The following is a 23,977-nucleotide window of genomic DNA, read 5'->3' on the forward strand; positions in this document are numbered from 1 at the left end:
ATATATCTATATCTATCATCAACCTAAAACAGAACTTTTTAAATATAATTGTTTCTACATCTTATTGTTCCAACCTTAATTTTGTTTCAGTTCTTTTCCTATAGAGCAAGATTTGAAGTGATACCCAAGTTAATCAACAACAAGCAAGAAAATGGCCCCAAAGGGAGTGGCACTATTAGGAGGTGTGACCATGTGGAGTAGGTGTGATCCTGTTGGAGGAAGTGTGTCACTGCAGAGGCAGGCTTTGTGGTCTCATATATGCTTAAGATACCGCCCAATGTCTGAGGCCACTAGACATGCTCAGAAATGCATGTTCTGGCTTTCTGATATTCTCAGTGAGTTCAGGGGAATAGGCACGGGATTAAAAATGGGTGAGATCATATAATATTAGGAAAATTTCTGACTTCGTGTTCATGGCTACTGTTGCCCTAAGAGTACCTTCATGACAATTACTTCAATACACTTGAAAAAAAAAACTATTCTTTTCATTTTTCCTTCTTTATTTGATGTGTGTGGGAGTGTATGTGTGCCACAGCATACATGTGCATGTCAGAGGACAACCTTTAGGATCAGTCCTTTCATTAGACATTGTTTTGAGAAAGTAATTCTTCCCTCCTGTGTAAGACAGACTAACTGTCCTTTGAGATCCTACAGACTTTGCTGTTTCCATTTCTTCATTGCAGCATGCTGAGTTCACTGACAACTTGTGCTTCTATGTCCGTCTTTTAATTGGATTCTGAGGATCTGAACACAGGTCCTTAGGATTGCACAAGTACTATTACACATTTTGCCACCTCCCCATGCCTGCAAAGTGTGTTTTTATTTAAACAAAATCACCACACACACACACACACACACACACACACGCACGCACGCACGCACGCACGCAGGCACGCACGCACACACACACTTACATACATATTGTTCTTTTTCATTGTTAGAGACTATCAATTAATAGTTTGAGAATAGATTTTATGCTTATCTTAGTCTCTTTTAAATTCACTATAAGGTTAAGGAGAAAAAGCTAAAAGCCATCTGAAACTATTCTATTCTTTAACCAGCAGTACGATAAAACAGCTAACCACAGATTCCTCCTAAAATCTCCCTGAGCAGTGAAGAGCACAGTGGGCCTTTTCTTGATTTTTTTATACTGAGCTCCAGCAGCAGAATCCAATAGACTGACATTCCAGTATTTCTTGGACTTGCCAATCCATTCAAATCCTTTTAGTTCATCACCTTACAAGAGATCAGTCCTAAGCCTTTGAGAACTGAGAAGTACAAGCTAATGATATAGAGAAAACACAGGAGGTTCATGAAGTGGGGAGGGGACAGGAAGAAGATGAGTCTGGACAGAGAAATGGAGAGAGTCAGGAGGCAGATGGGGAAACTAGGAGAAGGAAGATGGAAGGTCTTTCTGCCCAACCCACGGATGTTCCTCCACCCACCCATACTGCAAGCACATGAATAAAAAGGGCCTTAGGTGATTCTCCCCACAGTTTCACTGACTCACACATTTACAAAACATGTCACATCCCCAGAAGGGTAGAGAATATCACACATTGCTTACAAGCCACCAAGCTCTGTGGTAAGTCGTGACAAATATGGAAACCTGCAACAGGATGATGCACCATATCTTTTAGACGAAGCTTAGCAATCTATATTCCTATCACAGTAACTGGGCAGAAAATGCCATTTCCTTGGAAAACCTTTGAAATAAATGTGATATATTTTTACTATGAAGTTCATTATAAGAGAAATGTGACTTTTCAGGAATTGACTAGGATGAAATAAAGAATCATCCTTAGGGACATGAGATTCACTCCAAAGTCAAATTTTAAAAATAAAATCGAATTATTTTAAGTAATGAGAAAGGTATAAAAAGTGAGTAGTGCATTCTTTAGAGATACAGGATTGTTTGGAGACTAAAACAGAGAGCAGTAAAACTAAAAATTAAAATACAATATTTGTTATTTTTCTCAACAGCATTTATTACTTAACATTTTCAAGAAGTAGGTTCAACTTTATTAAAAAATGAATTATTTAGTGAAGAAGATTTCCAACTTAAATTGCAAAATTCCAATTAACAAATTTCTTTTGGTCTTGAATTTATACAGCTTCTTGGTGTTTTCTCATTGCCGTTTCTCAGCTATCAGCTGGCGTTGGGTTGGATGTCTTCTTCGGCAGGCTGCTAGACTCTGCCACATTCATGGTGCCTCTCCATAAGCATGAGGGAAGGAACTCTTGAATTTAAAGTTTTTCATTTTTGTTTTTGAGTTTTAAGCATTTATAAATGAATTTTAGTTAAGATCACTACCCCCAGTCACCCTCTCTCTTCCCTGTATGTTCTGGAATCCTTATCAGTGAGTTATTCTTTTGCTTTCATGTCTTTTAGTGTGTGTGTGTGTGTGTGTGTGTGTGTGTGTGTGTGTGTGTGTGTGTGTGTGTGTAGCCCACTGAGATCCAATTTCCTTGCCTGAGCATGAATGGAAGATTATTTACTGAAATAAAGGGCAACTCATACATGTTTGCATTACTTTAGAAAAGGACATTCAGTTTCATTTGGCAAGGTGGGGACCTATGACCTTCTCCTCCATTTATTATAAGGTAATTCATTTTGGATTATTAGGTTTTGATTTGATAAATAGTTATAAAAATATTGCAGAGGTAATATTAGCATAAGCTACACACACACACACACACACACACACATATATATATACACACATATATATATTCTTAAACAAAATTTGGAATGTTTTAAAATATTATATTCTATTGCACTTATAATTCTTGCTTACTCTTTTTATTTCTCCATACTTTTTCTAAAAAAAAAAATTATAGCATGATACTAAACCCCCAAATACTTTAATGTACGTTCCTGATGACTAGGCATCATATTCTCATATATGACCACAATATCAATCAATGCCATAAGTTTGAATGTATGAGGCTTATTCCAACCTTGTCAGAAGATTTATTATCAATCTCGTCATCTTTATGATGCCATTGATCTCTAGTGCTTAATATAATTGATAGGCAGAGATTTTATTTTATTTAGCTATTGTGTCTTTTACTTTAGTTCTGTTTACCAGAATTTCTTCAGTCTTTGTCTTTTATCACAGTGTAAAGTACAGCCATCAACACCACTTTTATTATTTCATTTTGTGTTTGTCTAAAGTTGCTTTATGAATAGACTGAGGTTTTACATTCTTTTCCAAATGTTCTTTTGTGGGGTTACATGTGGGGAACATTGTATGTCTATTTACCTGTCACTGGTGAAATTATTAATCACAAAGTCAAAGTCCTGCCTGATTATCCTACTGTATACTAATATTTTCCTAACTTGAAACTAATATAAACACCATGGTAATAGTGAAGTTATAGACTTCGTCTGTGCACAGGAGTGTGGGAAGCCACAGCCCCAAGGTGGTGCCTGGCTGGATGCCAGGTAGTCCCAGCTTAGCTGTAAACAAGCCTTATTTGGAAGTGCTTGACAGATCTGGTGTGCTTCCTCCTTCTGTGGCCTATCCGGGATCACCAGGTGGCATGAGCTGATTGGACAGTGAGTGCATATTTAAGGGCTTGCTGGGGCTGGGAGGAGCAGAAGCTGATGTACAAGTTTCCTGAATAAACTGCTTGAAGAAGAGTCATGGTCGTGTTTCCTTGCTGGCTGAGGTAGACATGACACAGGAGGACTTAAGGCAGAGAACTAAAGTGCAGGATGGTCAAGGATCATCCAGGCTGCTTGCATCAGTGGTCTTTGAATTTAGTCTCACATTGATGATGAAAAAGACATGTATGAAGAAGTGAGCAAAATGAAAATATATGTATTAAGGAAAAGTAAGGAAGACTCCCTGGAGTTGGAGGTGTCATGAATGAAGGGAAAGTGTAAAACAGCTTGCCTTTGGGGATTTTTATAGATTTATAGCAGAAACTGGACAAAGACTGAAGTACTTTCTATTGTGCTTGCCTGACTTTTGAACATCCTGTACACTGAACTATAGGTATAGTCTCTGCACATGTCCCCAGTCACAAGAAGGAGATGTGTGTTCATCTAAGCAGGAGAGTGGTCATAGGTCCTGTTCATTCTCTTTTGAATTTGAATTGACTCAACTTGTTAGCTATAGACTTTGATTAACATGTAGTCATGAACTAAACCATATTCTCTTGGTTTTCAGGTTGTGTGAACAGCTGGTAATTTACCATGGTCCAAGGCATTGCTGCCTATGCAGGAGAAACACGAATATCAACTGCTAAAATGTAGCTAAACTTCTTGTTGATTTATTCATATTTAGCTTCTTACATAGGGATAGTACAACATGATCTCCTTCTTGGAATATGTAGAGGCGTTTTAGAAGCCATCTTTACCCTCAATATAGTCATTCCAGGTAGATGCAAAAAAATGTGTGAAACGTCAACAATGCCTGTACTCTCGTGTTTTGGCAAAGTGAGGTCTACCTGAGAGCCAAGACTAACTCAAAACTGACTTACTCATTTTATTTTCCTAGAGTTCTGATCTTCCTCTAAACCAATCATTTGGCTATCCCATACCTAGCTACAAGACTTCTTACTTTCCCTCTAGCATATGGTTTCAACACAGCACTGAGAAATCTTGTTAAGAATTCCTCAGAGAAAATTTCTTCCACGTGTAGCATGTTGTGGAATAATTTTTTTTGTACACTGTGAAGATTTGTAACTCAGAATGGTTTAATAAAAAGCAGAATGGCAGGATTTTCAGTGCAGAGAGGATGCTGAAAAGAAGAAGAGTAGAGACAGGAGAAGCCAGCTAGATGCAAAATGAGTTGGACACACAAAATGGGATAGAGATAAAAGCCATATGGTGGAATGTATATTAGTAAAAATATGGGTTAATTTAAATTGTAAGAGCTAGTTAGAAAATAGCCTAAATTATAGGCTGAGCTTTCATAATTAATAAGTCTCTTTGTGGTTATCAGGGATCTGACTAGCAGAAGAAAGAAGGACTCCTACAGTAGCATCCAGTGATTCTTTATTAACTATTGCCATGAAATGAGTTTGTGAAATGAGTTTCAATCTCCAAAATTCCTCCAATTTATTACTTGCCCTTTAGCATTCAATTAGAAACTAAAGAGTTTCTTTTCCCATTGTTTTTTATTTATTTATTTGCTATTAAAGTAGTTCAATGGTTGCTTTTAAAAAAATGTTTTATAATTCATGACTTCACTGAAATATAGTGTTTTCATCATTTTGCATTTGGTTAGTGGCAGCCACTTCTAGCTGTCTCCCATATGGCAATTATTTGTTCTCATTATTTCATGGTTTTTAGTGTTTTCTTATCTTAACTAGAAATGTTCCTAACCCCATTAAATCCATACATCCTATTCCAGTCCTGAGAACTAAGATGTGGTTCATAGTTGAACCCCTCTTTCTTTAAGTAGGAAGTGGTAATAGAGACCAAGGTCTGATGCTAGGATGTACTTCCTTTTTAGTGGATATCCATGTACATATTTTTGTACGTAAACATGAACATACTGTTGCATATCTATAGTTTAAAAATCATTTTTTTACAAATACAATCATTTTAAATCCATATTATAAGTTCTTCTTATTTATTCCAAGTTTAAACTATTATATTCCTTCTTTCACAGTGAGGATACAACATTTAGTATCTCAAATAGGCTCGTTCATGTATTATATCCAGCATAGTTTCAGAATTTTATCTATGGTTTGAATTCAGAATGTGTTTGTCTCCACTTTCTGCTTCATACCTCGCACAGTCTCCAGTGGGATGACTGGGTTGGAATTCTTAGTCCTCTTTCATTTATTCTTCTGTCACTTTTAACCCATCTTATTCTCCCCCACCACTCTCTTGTTGTTCTGTCTTTTCTTCACTCTTATTCCCTGCCCTCCTTTGGTCTACCTCCCTCCCTCTCTTCTCCCTCCCTCCCTGCTTCCTTCCACCTGTTTGTCTTCCATGGATATCAACTACTCACCAATATAATGCAGTGACCTTGATATCTCTATAATGATTCCTATGTTCACTTCCTTCTCTCTATTTCTATGGTTCACTCTAATCTATGTTTCACCTTTATGTCTATGGTTGTGTAAAAAAATCCTTACTTAGTAATGCTTTTTATAGTTACTTTGTCAACAACAATTTCATAAATTTCTATTTATTTTCTTGTGTGTGTGTGTGTGTGTGTGTGTGTGTGTGTATGTGTGTGTGTGTGTGTTTGACTCCATGTTTCTCATTGCGATGCATCTCTAAGCTTTAAACCAAAGACTTGGAGACAAAATGGTTATTTCAGCTGATGTCTTTCACACCACATGAAGGGCTCTGGTCATTTCATCTTCTTTGATTAGCTTGTGTCCTTTTCCTGCCTAAGCTGGATCTGAGAAGATAGAGACAATTGAAAAACAAAACAAAACAAAAAAAACCAGTCTATAAATAAACAACTCCTGACATTTTTTTCTAGACAAAAATAGGGAAACTATAAAAACAAACAAGGGTACAACACTGATAAAGTCAGGGCAGGATCTCAAAGTAGGAACTGATAGAGAGATCATGGAGCTAAAAGAAAACCTTCCTTAGGTTATTTTTTCAAAGTACTTTATGAGAGCAAAAAACCTAAGATATATTCCAAATTTATACACAAAACTTTTCCATAGCAACTTACATGTAGTAGATAAACAGCATCTATGGGTTGGTACTACCTGTATTTTCAGGATCCACTGGGCTTAAATTAATGTATATGTTATATATGGGAGGGAACTAATTTGAAAGGTGAACCAAATTTTTGCTTCTTAGATGATAAATGTATTTCTATAAACTAAATATCTGAAAATTTGACATTAATTAATTGGATACAATATTTGTATTGTATAGATGAAATGTCAAGAACCCAAATTGATTCATTTTGCTATGGGGTGTAAACTTCTGACAATCACAGTTCACAAAATATACCCATTTATATGAGTGGTTTTTGTACTTGGCTTTCTCAGTTTATACTTATAAGATTAGGAAAAACAGTATTTGCTGGAGGGAAACATTCATGCCCTTGGAGTAAATTATGACTGCATTCATTAGAGGTGTTTTAAACATGGCAACTAATTACAAAATTATTACACAAATCGGATTAGGTTTAATTACCAATTCTTTTCACATTCTTCATTGAACAGTATTTTAAACTGTATTATTATCCCTGAATTATGCTCAACCATATTCCTACCACCTTGTGCTAAGGGATTTTATAAATGACAGGCTTATAAAACTCATTACTTTGCTTAATGTCCTTTTTTCCTTTCTGAGGATGTGCTTTAATACATTTCATGTAGAAATACCTCCCTGGTCTTCATACTAAGACAAACATGTTTTTTCTGGGTATCTGATTTGCTTTTGCTTTATGGGTCCTGTGAATAACAAATGCTACCATGATTCCTTACTCAGACCGCTTCCTAGAAAGCTTAGAGCCAAGTGTGTGATCCACCTCCAGTGGGAGATGGATATATATATTTGGCTCTACCTTCTTTCTTAATTTATTTATTTTTGTTTTACTTTTTCTCGTGAATTTTAAAAGTGTTTTTATCTTGTTTTATAGCCTGTGTCTTTGTTTGTACTTCAGATGTTTCCTGTAGCCGTATTAGCATGCAAATAAAATAATAAATCACATATTTTGCTCACATAAAAATTGTTCCAGTGTTATTTATCAAATTTTCTTTTTGCTTTATGGACCTGGGATAGGCAAGATAATTATAGCTTAGCTGATGGAACAAAGAACCCCAAAATTTAGAGCTTGCATTCATGATGATGTCACAGTGTGGATCATATATTCAGCATACACTCTAGTTTACTACTCATCCCTATGGACTAAATGCCAATGCACTAGGAGAGAGCTAAGTAGAAGGCTTCAGGGGCAGCCTATAAGTGGCATATATTTCATTAGTCAAAACCTATAATGCTGATAATATAGTGCATCAAATCTCAGGAACAAAGGTTCTGTTTTTCTGAGATCAAATCAGAAAAGGGGTGCAGAACACATCATCTCCTCAAAAGAGGTCTTATGTTTTCTTTCTGGAGTGACAAGATATAAACATGAGGACTCTATACAAAGGATTTAAAGCTTCATAATTTTTTTATAGCTTCTATTCATTTCCCAGAGGTTGCACACTCCAAACACCGTGATATATCATCAAATGAGAATGGTCAGACATCAAATCCAAGTTTACCATTGCAACTTAGTTTGAGTGGGCAGTATGCTCCCTGAAATGTTGAAGGAAGGACTTTGTTGGCCTTAATGAAAAAAATCAATATTTCTTACTTTATTGGTAACATTTGGTAGAGGGATTAATCATAATGTTTTCTAGTTTAAAATTTTTTACTACAAATAATACTGCTATGAACATTGGGAGAATAGGAGGTAGTTGAACAGATGTCCTTGTGGGATGAATGTGCATCCTTTGGGTATATGCCTAAGAGTGGAATTGCTGGATCTTGATGTAGACTGACTCCCATTTTCCTGAGAAACTGCCAAACTGATTTCCAAAGTAGCGGTACAAGTTTGCACTCCCACCAGGAATGACGGTATCACAGAATTGTTTTGATTTGCATTCCCTGATAGCTAAGGATGTTGATCACTTTCTTACGTGTCTTTCAGCCATTTTAGACTCCTCTATTGAGAATTCTCTATTTAGTTCTGTACCTTACATTTTAATTTGGTATTTTGGTAACTAGCTTATTGAATTCTGTGTATATTTTAGAAATCAGCCCTCTGTCATATGTGGGGTTGGTGAACATCGTTTCCCATTCGGTAGGCTGTCATTTTGCTTCTCAGTTTCAGGATGCCCCATTTATTAATTGTTGATCTCAGTGTCTGTGCTACTGGTGTTATGTTCAGAGAGTGCTAATGCATTCAAGAATACTTCATACTTTCTCTTCTAAGAGCTATAGTGTGGCTGAATTTATTTATGTTGTGGTCTTTGATCCATGTAGACTTAAGTTTTGTGATGAGCAAAGGTGTCAACACCATGCTGGTGAAACGCACAGAAACAACTGACCTAACCAAGTGAATACTCACAGACCCCAGTCTGACAGCTGTGTAACCAGCATAAGCCTGAACCAGGTCCCCAGTCTACAGGGCCTCTGGCAGTGGAACCAGTATTTATCCCTAATGCAAGAATGGGCTTTGGGAGCCCATTCCCTATGGAGGGATACTCTCTCAGCCTAGATACACTGGGGAAGGCTTGAGTCCTGCCCCAAACAATGTGACAGATTCTGATGATCCTCCATGAGAGGCCTTACCCTCCCTGCAGAGTGGATGGAGGTGGTGGGGGTGGGATGGGAGTGTCAGTGGGGGAAATGGGAGGATATGGTATGTAAAATAAGATTGTTTTTAATTTAAATAAAAATTAATTTAAAACTAAAGGAAAAAAATTCTACTAGACAGTATTTCCATGACAACCCCATTGTGTGTGTGTGTGTGTGTGTGTGTGTGTGTGTGTCTTTCCACATATGTCACTTTTTAAAATGTTTTCTTTGTCCAACAGGGTTCCAATTCAAATATGTACTATAGACCTAAAATAGAAAAATAAAAGAAAGAGGTTGTAGTTTAGTTTGTAAAGTGCTAACTAGAAACATCAATTTCAACCATCAGCAATGCATGTCTTGGACAAGATGGTGCATTCCTGTGACCCCATTTCTTCCTGGGTGGAGGCAGAAGTTCAAGTCATTCTGTGCTACATAGCATGTTCAAGGTCAACATGGGTTACAGAAGAACCAGTCTATTAATTAATGCATGCATACACAAATATAAAAGGCTGCTGCATAACTAGAATATGATCTCTTAGAAGGAAAGGAGTTTTACATTTTTGATTACTGATACCCTAACTATCCCACACAAACACACTCAATGAATATTTACTGGAAGTAGTGACTTAATAAGATGCTCATTTGAATTTAATCAAACAACTTACTTGGAGTGTGAGAGCTTATGAATTTGTTCATAAAATCAGTTTCAATGAGGCATAATTTACATGGAATAAGAGATACCATTTCAATGAGTTTAACCATTGTACATACCTATTGAGCAGAGCCATAATTAAGACAGACCAGTAAATAACCTATACTTTAGTTATCATTTAATTGCATGTGTTTGTGGATTTTGGTATGATAATTTGATAGGTATATACAATGTGAATTTTCTAAGACATGCTTTTTTTAACCAGTATAGTTTTGAATTATGTATTAATTGTTTCTGAGTGCCATTGCTCTGGTGCCTGCCTTCTCTCATGGGAGAAGAACCTTACTTAGCATCATGTAAATGAGGTCATACTGTCAGATTTGTTCACACTGAATTATCAACATTATGGGCCTGATAATTGTTTGCAGAGCAGAGGAGAATGTTCTCTATGTTATAGAATATTTAGCTCAATTCCCTGGATCTATTCATTAGATGCCAGTAATGCTACTTATCAGTCCCTACTTTCCCTCACCAGCAGCTGATGCCAACTGAATATATCTTCCAATATCTTCAAATGCCTTACAGGACAATATTTTGTCTAGAAATTCATCACTATATCTTACAGTCATTTATTTGAGGATCACTCTGACTCAACAAAACATGCACTTTTTCTTAACAGTGTTGCTGCACCAGCAGGAATCCAATGGTAGGAGGTTTTGCCTTTTTGATTCAAGACCCAGTTGTATTGGGATTGATCATGTAGTCCACAGCAGCAACCATTATTGTACTTTCTGTAACTGTGAGTAGCACACAGCTACTTCTCTTTGTCCTTCTTTCCCCTGGTCTTTGCTTATGCATTATGGATACTTTATAAATGTGCCATCTCTAAAACCTGTTCGTTTAGAAGACATTGAACAACCAGGTGAGATAACTTACATTTCTAATCTTAGTACTTTGAAAACAGAAACAGATGGTGTGTTTGGTGAGTTTGAGGCCAGCCTGGGTTACATAGTAAGCAGTATCCCATATTGGGTTACAGAGTGAATGTCTCAAACAATATATAACAGTAAACATATCCTTAGAAGTTCATTCAGAAATAGACAATTAGCTTTTAACTAAGTGAACTTTTTGTGCCTATAATTGCACCAGGCAAGCAGTTACAGTTAGACTCAGCATGGAGTCCCAAGGAATATCGCATTTCACACCATTGCCTTCCTATGCTGCTCTTCCACTATTTTCCTGTTCTTAGATCATGTGCTAAGGTAGTCTTTTCTTATTCATACCATACTTTCTTTATATGTATCATCTGGTTTTGTATTAATTTCTTGGAAAGAAACTTAAAATATATTCATTACATCATGACACCTTTACCTTTGCCTTCCTTGTCTGTTGGGGATTCAATCATATATTTCTCAGCCTTTCACTTAAAATTTTAATTTACTTTTGTGTGACTGTGTGTGTATATGTGTATGTGTTCATTTCCAAGTCCTCTCTAGAAGTCCCTATCATCATTTAACTGGGAATGAACTACTTTCCCAAGTATCATTAAGAAGACAATCTATAGAATGCAAACTAACTATTTTTCTATTTTTGATAATTTTTTAGTTTTTGTTTTCAGTGACTTTGTCTAGTTAATCATGTTTATCTTGAAAGCATTAAAAGAATCTTCATTGGTTCATTAAAGATAAATCAGTACTTTTATGTGAAAGTTTCTCTTCTACCTGGTCCCACCACCCTTCAGCCCAAATAAACATGCAAGATTTATATTCATTATAAACTATTTGGCCAATGGCTTAGGCTTCTTACTGTCTAGCTCTCTCTTAAATATTAACCCATAACTATTAATCTATGAATTTTTGTTTTGTTGTTGTTTGTTGCCAGAAAATGTCAGGTATCCTTATTTCTCAACAGCTACATGGCTTCCCTCTGGTGGCTTCTCCTGCATCCTTTCCCCGGCATTTTCCTAGTCTGGTAGCCTTGCCTATACTTCTTGCCTGGCTACTTGCCAAACAGTTTTGTATTCATCAACTAATGAGAAAAACATATATACAGAAGGACATCCCCATCAAATAGTCTTAAACCTGATAGAAAAGAAAGTGGGAAATAGCCTTGAACTCAGTGGCAGAGAAGGCAACTTTCTGTACAGAATACCAACAGCTCTACCAGAAATTCAAAGAACACCTAATACCAATACTCCTCAAAGTGTTCCACACAATAAAAGCAGAAGGTTCATTGTCAAACTGTATTTACAAGGTTACAATTAACTTGGTACACAAGCCACACAAAGACACAACTATGAAAGAAAACTATAGACCAATGTCCCTCATGAACATTAATGCAAAAATACTCAATAAAATACTTGCAAATCAAATCCAAGAAAACATGGGAAAATCATTCACCATGATCAAGTAGGCTTCATCCCAGAGATGCAGGGATGGTTCAACATATGAAAATCCATCAATGTAATCCACCATATAGCCAAACTGGAAAAGAAAAACCATATGATCATCTCAGTAGGTGCTGAAAAATCCTTTGACAAAATCAATACCCCTTCATGATAAAGGTCTTGGAGAGATCAGGGATAACAGGAACATACATAACACAATAAATTAATATATAGCAAACTAACAGCAACATCAAACTAAATGGAGAGAAACTCAATGTGATTCCTCTAAAATCAGGAATAACATTAGTCTGTCCATTCTCTCCATGTTTCTTCAATATTTTACTTGAATTTCTAGCTAGATCAATAAGACAACAAAAGGAGTTCACGGGGATACAAATTGGAAAGGAGTAAGTCAAACTTTCACTATTTGTAGATGATATGATAGTTTACATAAGTGACCTGAAAAATTCTACCAGGGAACTCCTACAGCTGATAAACATCTTCAGCAAAGTGGCAAGCTACAAGATTAACTAAAAAAAAAAATCAGTAGCACTATTTTTTTACAGACATCAAAGGGAACAAGAAAGAAATCGGAGAAATATCACCTTTTATAATAGACACAACATAAAACATCTTGGGGTACTGCTAAATAAACAAGTGAAAGACCTATATAATAAAAACTTTGAGTCTTAAAAAAAAAAACTTTGAGTCTTTCAAAAAGGAAATTAAAGAAGATAACAGATAGATCTCCCATGCATTTTGGATAGGTAGCATCAACATAGAAAAAAGGGCAATCTTGTGAAAAGTAATCCTCATCAAAAGCCCAGCACAATTTTCCTTGAAAGATCAATTCTCAACTTTATATGGAAAGACAAAAGACTCAGGATAGCAAAACAACCCTGTACAATAAAGGAACTTCTGGAGGCCTCACTATCCCCGACTTCAAGCTCTACTATAGAGCTGTATTTCTGAAAACAGCTTAGTACTGGCACAAAAATCGACAGGTAGACCAATGGAATTGAATTGAAAACCCCGATATTAACGCACACACCTACGAACACATGATTTTTGACAGTAAAGCTAAAATTATACAGTGGAAAAAAGAGTCTTCAAAAAATGGTGGTAACATAACTGGATGATGGTGTGTAGAAGACTTCAGATAGATCCATATCTATCACCATCACCTTTTACAGCCTTCATGTGATGGATTTTGTTTTATCTTATTATGTTTTATTTTGTCATGCTTAGTTGTTAATGATTAGAAGCCTGATTTATTTTTTTAAAACATTATTTTTCTCTTTTACATTAGATTTTGACTGCAGCCTCCCCTTCTTCCTCTCCTGCTATTCTCTTCCCACATCATCCCTCTCCCTGAGATCAACTCCTCTTCCATTTTCCATTCAAAAAATAAATTAACAACAACAACAACAAAAACAATCTGGGCTCTCAGGGAAATCATCTGAACATGACCTAACAAGATACAAGAGTGGGCACAAAACCTCATATCAAGGTTGGACAAGACCACATATTCGGAGGAAAAGGATCTTAAGCACAGGCAAAAGAGTCAAGAGACAGTCTTCTCTCATTATTGGGAATTCCATAAGAACACCAAGGCATATAACCATTAGGCATATTCAAAGAACCTATGTCAAATCCAAAAGAAAGAAAAGAACCCCAAGAGCAGGCACAAGAATCAGAGGCCCATATATTCACAATACTATAACAATACTAAGCTGAAAACAATAATATATAAACAGAATATCTGCTGCAGACCAGTGTTGGTCCAGTGCTTGTTGCCGCTGTCTCTGTGAGTTCATATGAACTTTCCTCAGTTGATCAGAGGACTTTCTATTCTTGGTGTCTTCCATCCTCTCTGGTTCTTATGCTCTTTTCACTCTGCAGAGTTCCCTGAGCTCTGAGGTCAGGAATTTGATGGAGACATTCTATTTAGAGTTGTGTGTTTCCAGGATTCTCTGTGTAAAATCTGGTTGTGGGTCTCTCCGTCTCTTCATATCCACTACAAGAGAAGGCTTCTCTGTTGATGACCGAATAAGGTGTTGATCTATCAGTACTCCAGAATATCACTAGGAGTCATTTTATTGAGAGTTTTAAAATTTTTTTGAGTAGTAGTGTTTTGTTATACTCTAGGTCTCTGGAATATCTATTCTCTGGTCACACAAGCAGTGTTCTTGGGTTCCATTTTCAGGAGGGGGCTTTAAGTCAAATAGGGCATTGGTTGACTACTCCCACATGCTCTGTACCACCATTGCTCTAGCATATCTTAAAGGAAGGGTAGATTTTACGTCAAAGGTTGTGTGGCAGGGTTGGTTGTTTACATTTCTCTTTTGGGAGCCTGTAGAGTATCTTTCTACACCAAAGATATTAGAAAGTAGGGGTGAAGACTCACTCCTTATAGGTACCAACTAGACTGCTCCATGTTAAATGAGTGTTATCCCCTCCCATGGGGCCCCACTGCAGTAAAAACAGGTACACTGAATCTGATAGATGACAAAGTGAAAAATAGCCTGATGGGAGATGTCATTCTGAAGATATGTTTCTCTTATTGGTTAATGAATAAAGCACTGTTGACCTGTATGAAGCAAGATAGGTGGGACTAGGAGACAAGGAGGATTCTGGGAGATGTAGTAGAGAAGAGACAAGATGTAGTATGTGAGAGAAGAGGTCCAGAACGTCTGGTAAGAGAAGCCATGTGGAAACGCTTAGGTTGGTAGAAATGTGTTAATGTTTAAGATAGAGCTAACTAATAAGACAAACATATATACAGAAGAGCATTCCCCATCAATAGCCTTGTCTTTTGATTTTGAGACAAGACTTAATAAAACAAGTGGGCCTGAAACTCACTGTATAACCAAGGATAACCTTGGATTTCTGATTTTCTCATCTCTACCAGCTGAGTGCTTTGCTATAAACATGGTTTATTCTGTACTGTGGGTCAAAATTCCTCAATGCTAGGAAGATACCCTTATCAACGGAGTTAAATCCCAAGCACCATTCAATGATGGTTAGTCATTACTGAATGGTGCTTGTGATTTAACTCAGTTTCAGTTTTACACATAACTCTGAGAACAGGCATATTTTCTTACTAGATTTTCTTCCTCTAGTAGAAGGATAAAAATAAAATCTACTTCCTGCATTGCTGTAAGAAACTTAGGGATTTTTGAAGGTTGTTTTTTCTATAGTCTATGTTCAGGGTCATGTCCTTTAGGGTTTGAAGACAATATCTATTTAAACAGAACTGTAAGAAAATAATGCTGCATCGATTCCTTTAGCCTTGAGCTTGGTGCTGGTCTTATTAACCTGGCTATTCTCTGCACATCATTCACCATGGTTTCAAGACACATACTATTTTGCTTGTGAAGAAGCAGTGAGTTGACTCATATGAAATAAAAAATGAATGCATGCAAATATATAAATCACTGCCATTATATTGGAGTATTAATGTTCTTTGAAAAACTTCCAGGTTAATAGTAACTAATGCCTAAGCAAAACAGCTGAAGTATTTATAGATAACTTCAGAAAATATTAAGAGGACAACGTTTGTTTCTGTGCTGGTTTACTTAACCATGAGGCAATCATTGTTTCAGAAAATATTTAACACAGTTGTTCTATAATATGCAGGTATTGGAAAATTTTGGAGAATTTTATGAAATAGGTTTCTCTCCTTGGTTGGTACAACTATGTTATTTACATTCTACATTTTACATTTATAAGTTTCTTAAACATTTAAATTGCATCTTTTATAGTAATTTTAAAAGACTTTAATTTCTCCATATTAGATAAAAAGGTATACTGAACTTGAAAATAAAAGCAAAAATGTCATTTAAAATTTTAATACACTTTCATTTGCTGGCTACATTGAATTATCCCCATTCCTTTCAGACAAACCACTGTAAAAATACAATTCAAAGAGGGATTAAAAATATATACATAGAGAATTAAGTATTAGGGTTTTTTTTTTTTTAATACATGAAGACCAAGAAACTCGTACAATAATGTGCAAAGATAAGAAATAACAAAAGTGCAATGTAAGGATTAGGTAAAATCTTATGTATGCACAATATTAAGATAACTGAAACAACAAAATAGATTTTGTTTCAAATCTTAAGGAGCCATTTTATTTTCCTTTGGCCACTGATATATTCACATACCACATTTTCAATACTCACTAATTAAAATAGTCAACAAAACTAAGTCTGAATATTTTCAAGTTTAACATGTCAACAAATTATTTTTTCTTGAATAAGATATATTTTAAATATTCATTATAACCAATAATTTTCAAATGTGAGAATGTAGTCTTCTGCATATTTAAACTTCTAAAATTGCATATTCTGTGAATAATGAATTGCTAAAATATTAAAGTAACTGATTCTAAATTAATTGATTCTCAGTTAACAATATAGAAAGGTAGTATTTACATTCTTTTCAAATTTATTCATAAAATTTTCAGCATGTTTTATATAAACAAATTAGATAAATTTCACTACAGAAACAGAAAGGGTGGATTATGACTTTTTATTATGTTTTATGACTTTATTTTAAATAACCAGTTACCTTTTTAATGAAGAGAATGAATGGACTCTATCATTAAGTTATGAAGTTATACAACAAATTTCCTCCAAAATTGTACATCTTTAAGGGGCCACTTCTTTTTGCTCACTGAAGGAGTACATATGGGCCAGGACAGTGTGATATGAGTGCTGATTTCAGTACTTCTTTTTACTATATGCTTTTGTAGCTAGTGGGTATAAGAGAATGTTCTGGAAGATGTTCAACACTTAATTACCTTAAGTCTGAAATTTTCCAAATGAATGCCAATAATTTTTAACCAATAGATGAAAAACTTTCACTTTACAAACAGTACATAGAACATATCAGAACTAATAAAGATGTAAACAGGAGAAAGAAAATGTCTAATATTTTTTAGTGTTGCATATTTTTTACTGCCACATTAAAAAAGCCTCATCAGTTATGTTAGTAAATATTCTTGCATGCTTATGCATAAATGTCACCAGAAATCATAAAGAATTATGGGTGTTTTTTATTGGATTTTAATTACAACTCTGTATAGCTTCAAACCATAAAATCATTGGGAGAGATGAAGCAGAAAGTTAAACAGAGTGAGGCAGTAGAACTTTTGTAAAAGAAGCGTGTTCGACTTGTTGGCAATTCATGTTCCAATTTCTTTTCTGGTTCTTAAGTTCTGTCTTTAAGGATAATAATATAGGAGCAAAGATTAAAGCTACACCAAAGGAATTTTCAAACTCATGAAATCACTGGTCCACCCACCAGGTTGTCTCTTTGTATAATGACATCCAGTCATTTTCTTCAAGTTCATGGGGACAGCCACAAAGATCAGAGTTTCCATGGGTTTCCCTAATTGCATTTGTTTGAGTCAAATTCACATGCACATAAGTAAAGAGCTGCTAAAACTGCTAAATTTTAGTGGTCTTTGTACATCAATAACTAATAGGGACAAAATGCAATCCATGAAAAGGAGATGGCACCCACAACTAGGGATCAAGCAATAGATACAGTGTACAAAGATTGTTCCACAGCAGAAGAACAAGATGTACATGTTAGTTACATTAAGTTTGGTCATACTTTGATTTAGGAAAATATGGAAGTATAAAGTAACAATGAACTTGGCTTATCAAGAACATTTCAAGGAAAATTCATTTGAATTACTCTGTTTAGCTTCCAAAAAAACAAAGGAAGTGATTCTACTCTGGATTTCAAGAAACATTTAGAGGAATGACAACAACCCTTTATTTTCAGTTAGTAATAATTTTCAAAATAAGATATGGCATTAAAGTATAGATCAAATCCCAGAAGTTTCTGAGAATGTAAACTTTAAGAGAGGTGTCATAGGTAAGGGCATGCCTTTGGTCTTCTTTACACTCCAAGAAAATTTAAGAAGGCTTCTCGTAAATTCTTTCTATTACACAAAAGAGCTTAAAAAAAAAAACAGTCTTTTTAAACATTGAGTCTTTGGAAAAAGTCAAAAAACATTTTTCAAATCCTATGAGAAGATCTAAGGTGAAAAAATGCCTTCACTAAAAAAAATGGTTATGCATGGTCCTGACACAGGTCAAGTCCATACTATTTTTGAGGGTATTACCCTACCTGGGATGAGTGTGTACTGAGTCTACAATGAGAATAGGTCATTAGTTCAACCAATTTTCTATGGATAGAAAGCTGAATAAGAAAATCAGCTAGGTGCAGATGTAGAATATTTCTTACTGAAATAGTAAAAGTGCCTCAAATATCCAAATTAAGAGTGGTGAATATGTTATGCACAGGCAGAAGAACTGGACCTTAATCCAGAAACTAGCAATACATATGCAGAACAATTTCAAAATTTCTGTAGAGGAAGGATTTTTTTTTATTCTTTTTTCTCTTTTCAATGGGCACATGTATTATATTACTATGTATATAGTAAATAGTTAATTCAGTTCATGGGTTTTCAGTAAAGGCATCCTGATCACCATTCCATCATTGGGCAGCACCACATAATTACCTAGTATTCTATAACAAATTTAATCATTTCCCATCTTAAGCTTTTTTTTTGCTGAATTTGTATATCTTTATGCAGGATGATTGTGATAATATTTTGCTTTTTGTAATTGAAATGAGTACTTCTGACAATAAGTAATAATTTGGCAACACTAACAGCTAGCTATACAATGGCTATCTTAGGCAAATTAATTACAGACATATACTTTTTGTAGGCATAATCTATGCCTGCTTTTTTGACTGTAATAATATAGTGTCATTTCTTTTAGAACAGTTTCTCAGTTTCTTAAATATATAGAAGATCCAGTACCATAGGCTCTTTGCTAGTCTAGATTCTATGTGAGAAGTGTCTAAGGTCGGAATTCATGTCTTTTTTACTTAAGGAGGTTATCAGTAAAGAAAAAAAATCTGAGGAAATGAGTAGAAGGTATCCTACTGTCATGCATTCATCTAGAATAAATGATCTCTTATGGAACTGGTAGTGCTGTGTGTGTTTACACATGTGAGTTACAGCATGTGAGTTCATGGTGTGGATACCAAAGCGTCATGAACATAGCTGCTAAAATATCAGAAACTGATTGCTTCAGAGCTCTGGAGGCAGGGTCATGGACCTTTCTAAGTCCCAGAAAGAGTCTTCCTCCCACCCCCATGGATTTGGATTTTACTACTTGCTAGAGATTCAAGGTACTACCAGATGCAACATCTAAATACATGTTCAAAGTGGATTAGAGTCTGCCCTTACATCTACATTTATTTGATTGTATCTGCAAATAGTTCATTTCAGGCTAGCAACTAATTGAAAGCATCTATGCATTCTCTGTTTCTTCAATAGTTTGTAATTTATTTATTTATTTTTTTTACCTATGTGTAGGGATTTTAATCATCAATCATTTTGTTACAAGTTTTTTTATTAATTTATTTTATATAACAAAGTCCAATTAAATGAAAACAAACATTTATACACAATATTTGGGAATTTGGGCGTTGTTCTTTCCAAACTACTTCCTGCTGGTAAGGGGCGCTGTCATGGGGGATTCAAAGAAGATTCAGAAATCCTGGCTGTAGTCTGTAAGGCTGCTTTGTCCAGGTGTTTTGAATGTAGGATCACCTTGTACTCTGTTTCAGGCGGTCTGGCGTGATCAAACCACATTAGTCTGGAAGGAATCCACATCTTTTCATTTTCTGTGGAAACAAAAATAAAAATCCTTTCCCCCAGTAACTTGTCCTTCAACTTAAATTTTGGAGTCAAAGCATTTTTTTTAAAATTTAATTTATTATTTTACATGTTGATCCCAGTTCCCTCTCCCTCCCTTCCTCCCTCCTTTCCTCCCTGCCTCCCTCCCTCCTTCCCTCCCTTTTACCCTCTCTGCCCTCTCACATGCACTCTAACTGCCCTCCAATAGTTTGTAATTTAAATATGCTAAACTACTGATGTAGTGAACTGATATAGGTAGCCTTCCCTACCATGCCAACCTCTATATCAAGCCATTTCATTCCAGATGGTATATTTTAATTTATTAAAACTTAATGGATATTATGTAATACAAAATTAGATATTAGATATCATGGTAGGTTGTTAATAACGCAGACCTGGCCTAAAGATAACTGTTGTTGTATAGCCATTTCCCCTAAATCAAAACCTTTTCTATTGGACAAGAGAGGGAGGCTGTTAAGACTTAAGAGTTAAATGAAACCTACAAGGTGTAGGAAACTCCTGAAAGTTAGGAGCTTTACATAGCACCTTCCCAAAATCATATAAGCACTAGCTGCTAAAGAAAGGAGATGCTCTGACTGGTCAAGCTATAAACAGGTCTACATTTATGCAATTTTTGTGTCATTACCAATAATAAAGTGGGATTTTCAGTGTTGATGATACCTTTGGGTTTTCCAGTTTTTTGGGGGTAACCTCAGTAAATTCACTGACTGGTTCATAAAACCAGAGTTAGCTGAAATTTTCTTCAGTCTATTGTTGACATTCTACCTGGGATAGACAGACATTTTTTATTTTTTTCAAGAAAAGTTACACAATTAATTACTGATTAATGGGAAAGATTGACTACATTTTAAATAAAGTTTAATAAATAATAGCCACTACATGCTAAATCTCTGATAGAGCACAATATAGATCATGGCAGAGATGACAGGTATGCCACTATTCCTTGAGATGTTGATGTAATGAAAGTTAAAATTCAAAATGCAAAAGTGTTCCAAAACAGGTCTTTTATAACACACCCAATGTTTGGTTTTATAAATTTTATTCCTATTTACTTATATATTTCTTAATTCACTAGTTAAATCATTTATTCATGGAAGTTGACAAGTACTTCTACAATTACATCCTGAGTGAAGTTCTGTCAGACATATGCCAGAGCTGTTATAAAACAACCATTAAGAATGAAACATACTTGTCTTTAAAGTTAATGTAGCAACCTCTTATTTTGAACTGTTGATCAAGCTGTATTTATCTACAATTGATTAGTTCCTTAGGAAAAAAAAAAGTTGTCTATCTGTAATTTGTGTATCTCAAAGCAGCCTTTAAATATCCTAAAGGTAATTTTCCTAAACAGATAATTCAGGATGTCTGCAATTAGAGTTGCAAGCAATGATTGTTTGCAACAGTAATTTCCTTGTCTTAATGGCAATAAGCAGATCATTATATTTAAAAAAGCATGCCACCCACTAATCCTGTTTAGAATACCACCTTTGCTTCAAAAGCTGATAAAATATTTGCTACTAAGAGTGTAGAAAGTGTGAAGGGAAACATCAACTTAGAAGACTGACAGAGAATCTTACAAATTTAAAAGTCTATAACAAAGTTTGAGTTTCAGTTTAATGTCAGCCTTAAAATAATGCTTTCAAGATGACAAAATGTTTGTACCTTCTTAGGCTGAAGTTTGAGTTATTGATATTAGCTGGTGTTATTGTACCAGATCATCCTGTTTCTTGTATGTGAAATAGTATGATGATGATAATCACTTTAGTTGACTTCTCTTTATTAAAGCCAAAATTTGTAGAATGCAATTCTCATCAAACAGGGATATCTGATTATCAGGAGCAGTATTCACTTTTTTCTCACAAATTAATAGAGGTATTTAAAAAATTAAAATAAATACTAATAAAAAATAGCAGTATTTTAGTTTTATGGCTCACTTGGTCTATCTTCAACTCTCCTACTATAGTAGGAAAGCAGCCAGAGGTAATTCTTACAAAAGGATCCAAATACATTTTTATTAACAACAGTAATTAACACGCCATAGTCTGTCTATGGACTGTTATGATTTACCAAATGAAAGTACATTCTTCACAGAAAAGCTCTGAAACCTGAAATATACTGTCACTTGAAGATATTTTAAATCCTGTATATGCTTAATGAATTCAAAGCACAAGTATTACATATACAGAAAGAGTCCAAGAGAAAATAAATGCATTATGTGTACAGGATCCAAGGCCCTCCTTTTTCTAGACAGTGCCTAGTACTGTGCCTAGAAAAAGAAGAGCCTCAATGACTAACTTAAATGAGTAAATAATAAACTAAGCATATATTATTTGTACATAGTATACACTATAACTATTGTTACATTGTTTTATTATATATATGTATATATACATATATATGTAAAAAGTATATATTTTCATACATACATTTATGAGTCACTCAGTGACAAGGCTAATTCCTGGAAATGCATTGCTTAGGTGATTTCAAATAGTGTGACCATTGTGTGGTGTAATTATACAAACCTAGAAGGCAACCATGTTATAGCAATGTACACAATATTTCATTGACTCTCATGTGATTATGCAACACTTGATTATATTTATACTCACAGTTAATACTTGAAAACTCATGAATATATAAATAAATATCTTGTGAAATTTTTAATATATGGGAGGATATATAAATATTTATATTTTTAAATGCATGTTTTTGTGTTTACTTTCATGAATACTTTCTCCCATTTTCGGGCATATATTTTAAATTTTTTATTTTATGCAGTTTTCATTTATTTTTGCTTGTTATTCTGGAAGTCTGATTGGCTCGAATCTCACTCTACAGCCTAGGCTATCCTCTAACTTGTAACACTCCTACCTCTTATTCTGGGATTGCAGATGCATACCACCATGGCAAGTGGTTTAAAAAATATTTACTATTATTATGTATGTTTATGGGTGTGTGTATGCATGGACATGCTATGGCAGGAATATGGAGGTAGGGCTTTTCTTCAGATTTAATTCTTCCCTTCTGCTATGGATTCTGGGGATGGTATACTAGTCATCAAGCTTAAGGGCCATGTGCTTTTTATCCACTAAGCCACATTACCAGGTCTCCAGAAATATTTTCATTATATATTTTAAGGTCAAAATAAGTATTTATTCATTTATATCATCTATCTATCTAATAATTATTTATTCATTTATATGTATCTATCATCTATCTATCTACCTATCATCTATGTATCTGTGATCTATCTATCTTTTATTTATTTATTTATTTATTTATTTATTTATTTATTATGCTCTGGAGATTGAATTCAGATCCACCGAGCTGTAATGTTACCCCTATAATGTTGAAGAATTGGTAAAATTATTTTGTCAATTATTTCATCTGTCTTACTAAATTATTTACCTAAACATAGAGGATGAAGATAATTTCCAAACTGCTGTTCTTAAAGCATTTAAATATTTTAGTCTTATCTTTAAGTATGAGTCATCTAAAATTTATAGTCTTGCCTAGCATTAGGTAGTAGGATAAAAATTCCTTTTTATTTGTATTTATTTACTTTGTTAGTTCAGAACCATTTATTGGAAAGCTTCCCTTTTTTGCTTTTTGTGAACAATTGACACCTGTTTCAGTGAGGTTAATTCCTTTTTCTTTTTTTTTCAGTTCTTTATTTATTTTTTCTTTTTCTTTTTCCCCTTTCTTTCTTTCTTTCTTTCTTTCCTTTTTTTTTTTTTTTTTAGAGTTATACAACATGTGATGTTTTATTTTTAGCTAAAGAAATAAAGATAGGTAGATTCTACTTCTCATATAAAAGACATTTGGAACATCAAAAGATCTTTTTTCTTCATTTAAGAAGTCTTTCCATTCTTCGTTAATTATTTTTTTATGCATATAGAGTAT

Source organism: Phodopus roborovskii, unplaced genomic scaffold, assembly GCF_943737965.1.
Source record: "Phodopus roborovskii unplaced genomic scaffold, PHOROB, whole genome shotgun sequence".
NCBI classification, from domain to species: domain Eukaryota; kingdom Metazoa; phylum Chordata; class Mammalia; order Rodentia; family Cricetidae; genus Phodopus; species Phodopus roborovskii.